The sequence below is a fragment of the Felis catus genome, chromosome A3 (assembly GCF_018350175.1).
Source record: "Felis catus isolate Fca126 chromosome A3, F.catus_Fca126_mat1.0, whole genome shotgun sequence".
Lineage (NCBI taxonomy): Eukaryota > Metazoa > Chordata > Mammalia > Carnivora > Felidae > Felis > Felis catus.
In genome coordinates, this window is record NC_058370.1 from 94,101,285 (window position 1) to 94,115,198 (window position 13,914).

Sequence of the window (13,914 nt, forward strand, 5' to 3'; positions counted from 1 at the left end):
CAATGTGACCAAAGACCTTAACCTGGCCTGAAGAGTCAAGGAAGGAAAGTTAGCTATGAGTAGTAATATCTAAGCCAAGATGTGAAAGGGTCTAAGAATGAGCCACGTTAAAGGGAAGAAGAAGTGGAGAATATATTTCCAAAGAATGAAAACCTTGTCTGAAAGGTCTTTTTAACATTTAAAGAACAGATAGAGGGATGAGAATGGAAAATAAGGGGAGAAATGTGATCAGATTGGAGAGGAAGACAAAGACTTCATAGGGCATGTATTGACCTAAGTTATTGGCCATTGAATAAGCTTTTGGTTGTTTGTTTTTTTGTTTTTATTTATTTATTTTTTTATTTTTAATTTTTTTTTTCAACGTTCATCTATCCTTGGGACAGAGAGAGACAGAGCATGAACGGGGGAGGGGCAGAGAGAGAGGGAGACACAGAATCGGAAACAGGCTCCAGGCTCTGAGCCATCAGCCCAGAGCCCCACGCGGGGCTCGAACTCCCGGACCGTGAGATCGTGACCTGGCTGAAGTCGGACGCTTAACCGACTGCGCCACCCAGGCGCCCCGTGTTTTTTTGTTTTTAAATAAAACGTTACCACATGGTCCAAATTCAGACAGTGCAGTACATGGTACTGATGAACTTTTCCAAATCTCTCTCCAGAAAAGACATTCAACACCTTTGTTTCTCTTCTTTTCTTTGAGGTAGGGTGGCTATTGTTCACACAAAAATGTTCATGCAAATGCTTACAGTATTTTTTTCAATAAATACTAAAAACTAGAAGCAACCCCAATGACCTTTATCTGATAAATAGAAAAACAAACTCTGGTACCTTCCTATGGAGGTAGTAGTAGAATACTACTCAGTAAATAGAATGAGGGAGGTAAAGGCATTTGTATATGAGGGAAGAACACCAAAATTAAAATTTTATAATTTATTATTTACTTATATATATGCATATTTGTTTTCATCATTAGTTTGGGATTTATACAAGATACTCTAGTGAGAATTCAAGTAGGAAATTATATCTGTAAGTTTTGAGCTCAGTGAAGAGATTAGAATTTGACAGTCTTTGAATGAATACCACCTAAATAAATGCAGTTGAATGTGGATATGCAAGCAAGATCCAAAATGTAAAAGGACATCTGACCACTTCACAGCTTACATGCCTTTTTTCATGAGAAAAAGATGTTAAAATATTTAGTATTCATAAGCTACACTTAAAAAAAAGGAGATTGAGTCCCATAAAAATATTTCTCCAAGACTACCTACTTTATTGATTAATACTATGTCAATGAAAAAGTTGGCACTGCTTTTTATTTCTAAAATATTAATATCTGAACTTATGAGAAAAGAAGACTTATACATACACATTTCTAATCTTTCACTCTTACAATTGTTTGGAGGTTGTTCATTTCCAGAGGGAGTTCATATATCATCTTACCTCACCTTAGAAAAACCGCTAAGGAAAAGTATTGTTATCAATCTCAGTCTAGAAATGAGGAAAATGAAGTGCAGAGAAATGAAGAAGTATCTTGTTAAGTGAGTCAGTGGCCAGCAGAGACTAGAATGAATTCCATTCATTCAATGCAAAACTTATTAAGAATCTACCTAAACCAGATAAACTGCAAATATCTGATGGTTACAAATAGGATTAAAAAGCATCCAATTATCCTGTTCCAGGTGTTGTAGCTTCCTGTATGTTAGGATTGGGAAAGGTATCATCATCTGCACCCTATAGGGGCATCAGTGATGAGTATTTGGGCACTGGGGCACCATGCCCAGCACTCTCTGCCCATCCACTATTCCTACTACATTTGGAGGCTACATGTTGGTATTTAGAAACCACAGCAGGGGCGCCTGGGTGGCTCAGTCGGTTAAGTGGCCAACTTCGGCTCAGGTCATGATCTCAGGGTCCGTGAGTTCAAGCCCCGCGTCAGGCTCTGTGCTGACAGCTCAGAGCCTGGAGCCTATTTCAGATTCTGTGTCTCCCTCTCTCTGACCCTCCCCCATTCATGCTCTGTCTCTGTCTCAAAAATAAATAAATATTAAAAAAAAAAATAAAAGAAACCACAGCATATTATACAGCCAACATTTTTAGCAGCTACACAGAAGCAGAAGCATTGATACAGATATTCCACACAAACCACACTGAGAAATGTCTTAGAAGCCTTTTTCTTTCCCTCACTTATTTGCTTTAGAGAAGCCAAACACTTGTATTTGAAAATAAACTGACTGCTAGAATACAAATCTGGCTAAGGGTCTTATAGTGGCCTGTCATTGTCCTAATAAATAAATACATGATGGTTTATTTATTTATTTATTTATTTACTTATTTATTTTATTTTATTTCAGAGAAAGAGAGAGTAAGCGAGTGGGGGGAAGAGGCAGAGGGAGGGAGGAAGGGAGAGAGAGAGAGAGAGAGGGAGAATCGTAAGCAGGCTCCACACTCAGCACAGAGCCCAATGTGGGGCTCGATCCCACAACCCTGGAATCATGACCTAAGCTGAGATGAAATCAAAAGTCAGATGCTCAACCAACTGAGACACCTGGGTGCCCCTAAATAGATGATGTTCTTAAATAAATTGTGTAAGCATATTAAATGGGGTATTTTCCATTTCTCAGTCATATGTGCCTGAAATCATTTGGCCCAATCGCATAATGTTGGTCTAATCATCTGGTAGCAGTTATCAAGACAATTCTTTCTGAGATATTTCCTGAAACTTCATCCATTAAAAAAAGAAATAAAATTAAATAGGACTATCACAACCTGGCCAGCTAAAATATCAACCTTCAAATAAGACTACTTTTGTCTCAACAAAATCTCAGCATTTTCTGAGTTTACCTTTTTGATTTTGAGTAAACACATTTCATTAAAACTTTTAAAGAACTTAACAAATGGTACCACAGACCTGAAGCTTTGATGACACTATCTGCCTGTGCATTTCATATGAGTGTTAGTTTTCTAAGATTATTGCATATATACTTAAAAGACATAATTTAACTTCAGTCAGTAAATTGTAGACAAATTTCTATTTATTTATGAGGGTATGAAAGAGTAGTGATTTACCAAGAAGCTTCCAGTGTAAATTATATGAGTCAGGACAGAAATCTAAACACTATTAAACCTTTTTGTGTATATGCCAGTGGCACAAATTCTGACGAAACATTTAAAAGCTAATACTTAAATGTGAATTTAGAAGTTAAAAATCCACATCTAGAAAAAAAAGCAATAAAAAATTACAACACAATAAATTCTAAGAAAACAGGTAAAACTGAAATAGTCCCATTCAATTATATTATGTTTCTAGTCCTTTCAAGGTTCAAATGGCTTTTGATTGAGTGCCACATACTTATAGAACATGACAAATATTTATATTACTTTGTCAGTCTGTCGTTGACAGGTCTACTTAAGTATTTCTCTATATATCCCCATTCACTTTTATTTGTTTAGTTTTACTTTGTAAAACCATCCAGTTGGCATAAGCCACTAAAAGTGTCAGAAGATAGCAGAAATAAAAATTATAACCTGTGTTTTTTCTCCCAAGCAGCTTTCCCCTTTCTATTGCATATTTCAGTAGGTGAAACCCTTCAATTTTCAGTTAAATTGAATGCAATAATCATTAATATCTAAGCAAAACCATAATCTAAATAGAATTTAGGCTAATAATCTTTTTTTCCCCTCTGTATATGCTTACAACTTAAAATAGGAAAGACAAAGAGAAGATATAAAGGAGAAATTGCATGTGGGTGGGCAGTGGGATGTCACTGAACTCTTTTTCCCACCATCACCATTATCTGTTCTCAGTTTTCATTAATCACTGTGTTGTTAGCAACATGGTAGTTAAAAGGGGCCAGGACAACTTCCCCGTTTGTCAGTATAAGGAGTAGAGATATATTCAACAATTTGCAGCATCCTAGAATTCACATTCTGAAGGAATAAACTCCAGTAATTGCATTGTTAACTTACATCAGAAAACAAGCTCCATCAAATCAACTAATGAAACCATTCTACAAAGACACAGGGAAAGCTTACATTTATGAAAGGCAGTGTATTCTTACTAAATAGGTGTTGTTGAATTAATGACCTGAGTTGTAGCTCAGACACAGATTTGGAAATGTTCTTAGTATTTATTCTGTTAATGGCAACTTACCATGATGGGCTCCCCAGGAAGCCGACTCAGAGAGAAATTAGCCAGCAGGAGGCTTATTAGAGAATGTTCTGGGATCAACACCTGTGGAAGGGAAGCGTACGGAAGGAAGCAAAATTAGGCCATGGGAGAAATTAAGCTGCAATGCTCCCTCAGTGAAATCCTCCTTAGCCAATCCTGCCCAATAGGAGATGTGAAGCAGGAAAATCCCTTCAACATTTTCTTGAGTTGGATAAATGGGGCCAGGTCTTTATACTCCCTCCTCTCTGGATGCTGGCTACCCAGGAAGTAGACTTGACCATGGATAAGGCAACTCTCTTCAACTCAACTCTTGTAGGTATCTGACAGATGAGGGTTTGCTGCTGCTAAAGAGTCCAGGAGCTTGAAAAATATAGTATTTCATTTCCAAAGGGTGGTTTGGATGGAGCATCACAGCATCCACCACACAACCAATTTCAAATTACATATTTCATTTTTCAATTTCAAATTATATATTTACATTTACGCCCATTCAACAAACAAAAATGAGTTACTGGAAAAGACGCTACACTATTGCACTATATACAGAAATATAAATATGGACATCTTGCACTATATTTTTTAAATGTTTATTTTTGAGAGAGAGAGAGCAAGCAGTGGAAGGACATGGAAGGGGAGACAGAGGATCTGAAGCAGGATCTGTGCTAACAGCAGAGAGCCTCATGTGGGGATCAAACTCCTGAACCAGGAGATCATAACCTAAGCAGAAACTAGACATTTAATAAACTGAGAAAGAATAAATATCTATTTCAGGTGGAGGAAAGGAATAATTAAGTAGCCAAAATATGGCAAATATATTGAATACTATGTGAAAAATTACCAAAAATGTGTGTGTCCAAGTAGAGAACTGACACTTAAAATTGGTGTTTCGGAGTACATGGTAACAAGGAAGATTCATATTTTTTACTAATAGAATATGAAAAAAGATAAAGTTGTTTTTCCTCCAGCCCACATCTTTCTTTTATTCCTCTCAGAGAAAAAAAAAAGCCAAACCCTTAAAGTTCCCTGATAATGTGCTAAAGTTATCTTTCAAACAGATGAGAAAATGCTTTTAAATTCTATTTTCTCTTCATTTTTTCCTATGAAATAACCTAAGGAAAATGTCACATAAGTATTGAAATATGTAAAAAGCATTTAGGAGGCACCAAAAAAATGAGATTTGAAAGAATTACATCAACTTAATATAGTCACATTTTCTATGAAATGATGAAATATACATTATTCATCTCACCTATATTTACTTTATCATTAACAAGGATCATCAGATGGATTCCTGAAAATCAACCAATTTCCATACTGATGACTAAAAGAGTCCTAGTTGTTGGAGTATGTCCTTCCAAGCTAACTGGGTAATCTTTTTTTTTTTAATGTTTTTTAAAATTTATTTTTGAGACAGAGAGCGACAGAGCATAAGCAGGGGAGGGGCAGAGAGAGAGGGAGACACAGAATCTGAAGCAGGCTCCAGGCTCTGAGCTGTCAGCACAGAGCCCAATGCGGGGCTCAAACTCACAGACTGTGAGATCATGACCTGAGCTGACGTCAGATGCCCAACCTACTGAGCCACCTAGGCACCCCAACTAACTGGATAATCTTATTTGACAAACTGGAAATGCAGCAGACTTATGTAGATAAACAGCAAGAATAGCACAGGAAAACAGAATATACTAGAAAAAAGATGATCATAGCTGCTTAAACATTAAGACAAATACATACAAACAACAGGGACAGAGGATATGTAACTGTTTTCTTGGTTAAAGCCAAGCTGTGATAAATACATAAATACAATTGATATAGCCAGGTCAAGACTAATATCTTCTTCATCTCAAACTGCCTGTGTGTTTAGCTAACATTCAGACAGCAATTTTTAATTTTCTTTATATTGTTTCACAAGAACAGAGCACACACATCTAAACTGATTCTTCTTAAGTTTATTTATTTATTTTGAGAGAGAGAGAGAGAGAGCACATGTGGGAGAGTGGCAGAGAGAGAGAGAGGGAGAAAGTCCCAAGTAGGCTTTGTGCTGACAATGCAGAGCCTGATGCAGGGCTCGATCTCACAAACTGTGAGATCATGACCTGAGCCAAAATCAAAAGCTTAACTGACTGAGCCACCCAAGCACCCCTAAAATGAATTTAAGACTAAAGTAGAGAAACTATCAGAGAAAAATTATGCAGAGAAGTCTATGAAACTCTCCTCAGTAACATAACTTAGATTCAAACCTACTTTTGAATTGGGTCTTATGATAATAGAGTGGTTAGCACTCTGCAGTGAGAAGATGGGAATGGTATCAGTTATTTCAGCATGAATTTAAAGTCACTTTCATATCTCCTAGGACTGTGCTTCTTGTTTCTAATCATGTAATAAAAAGTTCTGTCTTCTTCTAAATGAATTATAGTCAAACTGCTCAACCCTACCATTTGTAGCAGCAGGGAAGAGAAGCAGATTTTTTTTAATGAACAATAGATCTGTGACTGGTTTCACTAAAATCATACACAATTTTATTTCTCTGTCAGGTCTGAGGTCAACGCTGCTGGTCTAATTTTAATGACTAAGTTATATTTATTTCCACTCAATAATACACTCAGTTCCAAATGACTTGGAGAACTACAAAATCTGAAATTAACATGCTTTAATCACTTGAGTAAGATACAAAACCCATAAAAGCAATTTATAGCTATTACTACTATAATATTTTTTCACTAGTTCTATCTCCATTTTAACAAATCATGATTTCATAAAGTAGAAAATAAGTAGGTGAACCCCAACTTTCATATACTTAGTAACCCATTAAATCATTTCACCTCTCTTTAAAACTTTATAATTACTCAAAAGGTCAAGTACAAAATGTGTTTACCCCTAGGAAATGACCGACAATAATGCATTGCTTAATCACATAATCAGAGTGATGGCTATGCATGATTTACTAGTATATCAATGGACAACCAGAGTAATAATGGTCAGTTGTATACATTAATACCCTGGATTGCTTTGGAACGAAATGGTTTATAAATTCTAGAAAATAGATGATGAGATTGAACATTTCACTAAAGAACTAGAATTAATTTTGAATAAGATAAGAAATAAGAAATTCTAGAAAGAAAAAAATGCAAAATAAATAAAACATGAAAAAAAAAATTTAAATAAAGGGGCACCTGGGTGGCTCAGTCGGTTAAGCATCTGACTGCAGCTCAGGTCATGATTTTGAGCCCCGCCTTGGGCTCTGCGCTGACAGCTTAGAGCTTGGAGCCTACTTTGCATTCTCCTTCTCTCTCTGCCACCTCCTCCACTCACGTGCTCTCTCTCTCTCTCTCTCTCTCTCTCTCTCTCTCTCTCTCAAAAATAAATAAAACACTAAAAACCTTTTTAATAAATAAATAAATAATACAATACTGAGTTTAAGAACTCAACATGTGTGTTCATCAGCCAACTGGACATTGTTGAGAAAAGTTTCAGCAAATTGAAAAATAATGTTGTAGGATACATCCTAATTAAAGCATGAGGAAAAATATAGATGAAAGCAAAGTGAAACAAGAGAGCATAAGTGGTATGTATATATGTTATACATATATCAGTTTTACATATAAAATTATACACATTTCACTTTTATATATAATTATGTTCTTATATAAAATTGGAGACTCAGGAGGAGAAAAGAGAATTGAACAGAGCCATATTTGAAAAGAAAAAGGCTAAGGTTTTCTTGAAGTTGATGAAAGACATCAAATATAAGCTCCAACTAGTACAAATAAGTTTTAAAAACTCAAAAAGCACATCATAGAAACACTACTAAAAAACATAGGACAAAGAAAATCTTAGTGAAGCTATAGGAAAAAAAAAAAGTATCTTCAATTATGCAACAATAAGGATGACACCTGACTTTTCAAAAGAAAAGAACAAAAAACAATGAAACACTGCAGTAGAAATCACATATATAATAATCAAACATTTTTTAAGGAAAGACTAATATGTTGAGCCCTATAAAGTCTAATTTAAAATAAACAATATGTAACATTGATATTAAGAATGACAGAAACAAGACCATGATGGACTTTAGGGACATTATAGTTAAACTTATCCCAATTGATTCAAAATGAAATAGACAATCTCATTAGTCTTATATTTAACTTAAAAAATTAAATCTATAACTAAACATTTTCCACAAGAAAAATCTTTACATCAAATGTGCTTAACTGGTGAATTTTTCTGAACATTTAAGGATGAAATAATACCAATCTTATACATATTTTAGAGAGTGGAAAAAATAGGAAACATTTCCCAACTACATAAGTATGCTATCAAAAGCTTTAAAGAACACCAAAAGAAAAAAAAAAACTATATAAGCAATCTTACTCATGAACATAGATGCAAAATATGTAACAAAAGTTAGCAACTAAAAAAATATAATAAAGCATTACATACATGATAACAAAATTAAATTTAATCCCAGAGTATAAAAGTGATTTAAATTTTAAAAAATATCAATGTAGGGGTGCTTGGGTGGCTCAGTCGGGTAAGCGTCTGCCTTCACCTCAGGTCACGATCTCATGATTAATGGGTTTGAGCCCTGCATTGGGCTCACTACTCTCAGTGCAGACTCCACTTCAGATCCTCTGTCCCCTCATCTCCCTACCCCACCCCCGCTTGTTCTCTCTCTCTCTCTCTCTCTCTCTCTCTCTCTCTCTCTCTCTCTCTCCTTCTCTCTCTCTCTCAAAAATAAATAAGCTATTTTTAAAAATCAATGTAATTTTCCAAATTCTCAAAAAAGGGAAAAAAAGATACACTTCAATGTATGAAGACTAATCAGATTTTATACAATTTAATGCTCATTTATGGAAAAAACTCTTAGCAAACAAGAAGACATATTACTTAAGCTGTAGAAGTTATATAATTACAAAAACCAAATCTTTGCAGCAAACAACATACTTAGTAGTGTACAAAAACTTTCCTCTCAAAATTGGAATGAGGAAAATTTCATATCACTAATTCTAGTCATATATTACTAGAATTTCTAACACAACAATACTGAAAGAAAAAATAAAATGTATAATAATTATATAAAGGAAACAAAAGAAGAAAATGTAGAAGAATCTACAGGAAACCTATTAAAATTGAATTAGGAAGATTGCTAGATTTAAGGTCAGTATGGTTTAAAAATTTGTTACTGCAGTTAGAGTGGGAGAGAGCCAAAGCATAAGAGACTCTTAAAAACTGAGAACAAACTAAAGGTTGATGGGGGATGGGTGGTGGCTATTGAGGAGGGCACCTTTTGGGATGAGCATTGGGTGTTGTATGGAAACCAATTTGACAATAAATTTCATATATTGAAAAAATAAAAAAATTTTTTTTAAAATTAAAAAGAAAGCACACCATGAAAAAAAATAAAAATAAAATAAAAATAAAAATTTGTTACTGCATACCAGCAACAAATAATTAGAATGCAAAATCATAACAATGATACCATTTTCAATAGCATCAAAAATCATTACAGAGCAAACAATATAATGAAAGATGTTAAAAACCTCAATACCAATATATAAATAGAAAACAGAGAACGGAAATAAGCCTGCACATACATTTATACTGAATTTATGACAAAGTTGGCACTGCCATATAAGGGGGAAAATGCTTCCAAACAAAGTCTTGGGTCATTGAATTTCCATATGGAAAAAAAAATGATTCTGACTCATACCTCACACCATACAAAAAAGGTAAACATTTCGCTGATAGTCTAAATATGAAAGATCAGACAATCGAGTTTATTGAGGATAACAAACGGCAATATATTTATGAGCTTAAGAAGGACATATAATTTTTAACCAGAGTCTCAAATGGAAGTAATCACAAATAAATGACAAATGTAGAAGAAATCAGGGAAATAGAAAATCTCCGTAGACGACCACGATAACAATTTTTACAGGCAAGATCTAGTAACAGATGCTAAAATGATGAGTGAAAGCACAGCATGTTTGTATTATCTTAAAATATCTCCTCCAAAATAGTTATTAAATGCAAATGGAAAAGTACTAATTATATCATGAAGTGAGCCTAAACAGCTTTTCACTTTCTTTTTCTTTCATGATTTTGACACTTTGGAAGAATATTGATAAATTACTTTGCATAATGCCCCTCAATTTGAGTTCATTTGATGTTTTCTCCTAATGAACTTGTATAATACATTTTTCTCAAAAACACCAGAGGATGTTTCCCATTCAGTGAGTCACATTAGGGGTACCTGATGCTAATATGCCTTATTACTGACATTAATCTGTATCATCTGGCATCTGCCGGCTCTCTTCATTCTACAGTTCTCTCAAAATATAGTTTTTTTTTCAATGGTGCTTTGGACTTCATTAAAATGAAGATAACATTGAATGAATGAAAGGGTAAGAGAGATTGCAAGAAGATATGGACAATATATGTATCTGACAAGGCATTCATAAGCATGTTATATTTAAAACGTCAATAAATTAAAAAATTAAAAAATCCAGTACGAAAATATGCAAAGACTGGGACAGTCATTTTACAAAATCACATATTCAAATATGTTAAATAATATATTCTATATTAAATATATACATTAAAAATGTTCAACATCAAATCACAAGGAATTTTAAATTAAAACCACCATGATATAACACTATACATGCAATATAATGGCTATGATTTAAATAAAATACAGGGGCGCCTGGATGCTCGGTTAAGACTCTTGGTTTAGGCTTAGGTCTTGATCTTGCCTTTCAGTGATATGAGCCCCATGACTGGCTCCCCGCTGATAGGGCAAAGCTTGCTTGGGATCCTCTCTCTCTCTCTCTCTGCCCCTCCCCTGCTAGTGCTCTCTCTCTCCTCTCTCTCTCAAAATAAATAAATAAACTTTAAAAAATAAATAAAAATCAAACAAAGAAAAAGATAACACAAAGTACTCTCAAGGAAATGACCCAAACGAAATAAGCACTGTGGGTGGCAATATAAATCCATTTCACCACTTTGCAAAATCCTTTGGCAATATTAAAGCCTAGTATGCTTTGGTCTTACGGCCAAGCAATTCTGTTCCTAAACAACCAAAACGTACGCTAACAAAATAGAAAAATACATTATATATGTATGGGATGTTTCACAGTCCCAGGAGCTTCCCGGGTAAAATTCAAAACTGGCTGTGTATACAGAGGGCAAGGACAAGCTGAAGAAGGAAGCAGGCCCCTCCAGACGGGGAGGTGGCAGGCTTCGTAAGGAAAGGAACTTACAGTGGGGTTTGTCTTGGGTGCCCGCAAGTCGAGGAGGGCTTCGCATTCGCCCACCAGAATCCCAGAAGTTTATCTAAAGGCCTTAAGATGGGCTTAAGTGGTGCAGATAGTCTCAAAGTCACATTGCTCCCTCACGCCTGTGTTCTTAAAAACGGCTCCGGCGGTGGGAACCGAGGGCGGAACGTACTTTCCAAGCTGAGGGAAGAGAATGAGGAACCTCTAAGTTGCCGGGGTCCAGCTTCCGGTCAGCCGGGGGTCCAGGTGGTCGGTCTCAGCAGCACATTACTATTTTAAGGCTTGGTCTGTGAAAGGGCTCCGGGGCGGGAACGGTAGCCGGAAGGGCACAGTCCAAGGACAGGGCAGGAGGTGAGGAGCCTCCCTCGGCCAGAGTCTGATTCACAGGGTCAGCCGGCGGTCGGGTCCTCTCCACGACCTCCTCCGATAGTAAGTATGCTCCTATGTTGTATATGTAACACTTTACAAGCAGCAGAAACAAAATTGTTGCTATAGGCGACGACAATATGGCTTAATCCCAAACATAGGATCGAACCCAAGGATCTAGACACAAAGTAATTCCATTGAAATAAATACAAAAATAGGCAAAATTATTCTGTGGTGGCAGAAATTGGAACAGTGCTTCCTATTGACAAAGAAGGATGTAGTCATAAGGGAGAACAGTGGTTACTTGTGATACTGGTAGCATGTGTTTCTTCATTTGGGTGATGGTGACACAGGTGTATACACTTGGCAAAAATTCTGAAACATTTATATAAAGGATATTCACAGAAATTTTCTGAAAGTGTCAGTTTTAAATATCACGAATGCCCAACAAGGATATTTTTATTTTTTGTGTAAACCTTTATTCTGTGATCACTAAAACTCATATTTGCAAAAATATATACAAAGTAAATACAAACATTTAAGTATTAGGGAAATGGTCTTCATATATAATCCAGCTGCATACTCCAAATGGGGAAAAATGACTAAAAAAGCACAAAGCAAATTCAAATGTATAATCCACAACTTATAGGTGTTACTTTTAAATTAGTGGAATGTTTTAATGGAGTATGAACCAGTTGAGTTTAATTCCTTATTTGACCAGCTACCTGTGGAAAGTAAAGAAATAAATAAAAGTTATTATTAACTATGTTTTTCTAAACTGTTTCATATCACAGGGTGGCTTCTTGTTGGTGGTTTTGTTCTTTTTGTTTGGTGTGCATTTGGTTTTTGTTGTTTTAATAAAAATTAAATACATTTCTTTTTCTTTTATTGGCTTGTTTTCATAAAGAAAATAGTAAAAGAACATGGATACTGAGGTTTTGTCTTGCAAGGGTGCTCTGCTCCGTTGAATTGAAGGCTTCAGGACTTTTATTCATGTATTTATTGATTCAGTTATGTTTTTACTTGTCCACTGTGGATTTATTAGGAAACTGCTCTATGATTGGGTTTGCATAATATACAAAGGTTTCTCTTTTACAGAAAGTGAATCAGACAGTTGGTAATTGGCAATTTCCTTACCTGTGTGAATTCTCACACTTACCAACTAAAATGAAATTCAGGAGTTCTTTGGGCATGGCTACCATAGACTTAAAATAATTACACACATGTGTTATTTAAGTTTTAATGGTTTGTTTGCTTAAAACTATTATGTTTTTCTTTTCTAATTTTGAATTAAATCTATTTTGTTTTGGTAGGATATGAACTGTAATTTATCTTTAGCAATAGCATATTTGATTCATTTGCCCCAAATATATCTCTAATTTACAGATGGTTTTTATGTTCATCTAGACATTCTAATTCTAATCCAAGTCTTTGGGTGTCTTTTCCCACTATTGTGGTTATCAGGTTGTTATTGAATTCTATAATTTGCTGATATGTACTATGAAAGTGTTCTCTTAACAGAATAATACTGAGCCATTTCCAAACCAGAACCTTCCTTAGCTTATATGGAGAATTTGTGGTTTCTTCACAGCTACTTCTCCTCTAGGAAAAATATGCAAATATCAAGAAAGCAGTTTTAAGGGGAGATGCACATACACATTAGCTGCCAACACCTTTTTTTTAGAAAGTTAGAACATATTTTTCAATTTAAATCTCTAAAGTAGTGATTCTCAATTAATTTTAGAAGGATTGGATTTAATCCATTATACAATTACTATAGAAGAAAGATGACTTCTAGTTTAAAGAGTACTATAAAAAAATCCTGAAATTTAAGATATGGATATATGCTTAAATTTTGTCAAAGTAATTCAGATTTCTGAATCACCAAAATAATGTTTGTTTACTTTTCTGTAGAAATAATATGCATATAAAGAAAAAAGAAGCAGTACTCAGGTTAATGGTGGCTTTATAAGAAATCTTCCCATAAAAACAAACTTTAGAATCAATTAAAGACAATTAAGAAATATTGACCAATGAGTAGTTAAAGAAACTTTGCTGAAAAAAAAAAAAAGCCTATAGGGAACAAACATGGTGAGTGATGACAACAAA

At 34.9% G+C, this 13,914-nt stretch overlaps 2 long non-coding RNA genes across 3 annotated transcripts in view; one reads left to right on the top strand and one right to left on the bottom strand.

Annotated features, from left to right (window-relative positions):
• Positions 1-11,694, bottom strand: part of LOC123384509 — a 472,056-nt gene extending 460,362 nt beyond the window's left edge. For both annotated transcript variants that reach the window (XR_006595688.1, XR_006595689.1), the window contains exons 1-2: positions 11,425-11,694; positions 4,148-4,228 (exon numbers count right to left, since the gene is read on the bottom strand). This is a non-coding gene — a long non-coding RNA (uncharacterized LOC123384509). The remainder of the gene's footprint in view (positions 1-4,147; positions 4,229-11,424) is intronic.
• Positions 11,695-11,752: 58 nt separating this feature from the next.
• The window catches only part of LOC123384510, a 174,165-nt gene continuing 172,003 nt past the window's right edge, over positions 11,753-13,914 (top strand). Inside the window, exon 1 of the long non-coding RNA XR_006595690.1 lies at positions 11,753-11,868. This is a non-coding gene — a long non-coding RNA (uncharacterized LOC123384510). The remainder of the gene's footprint in view (positions 11,869-13,914) is intronic.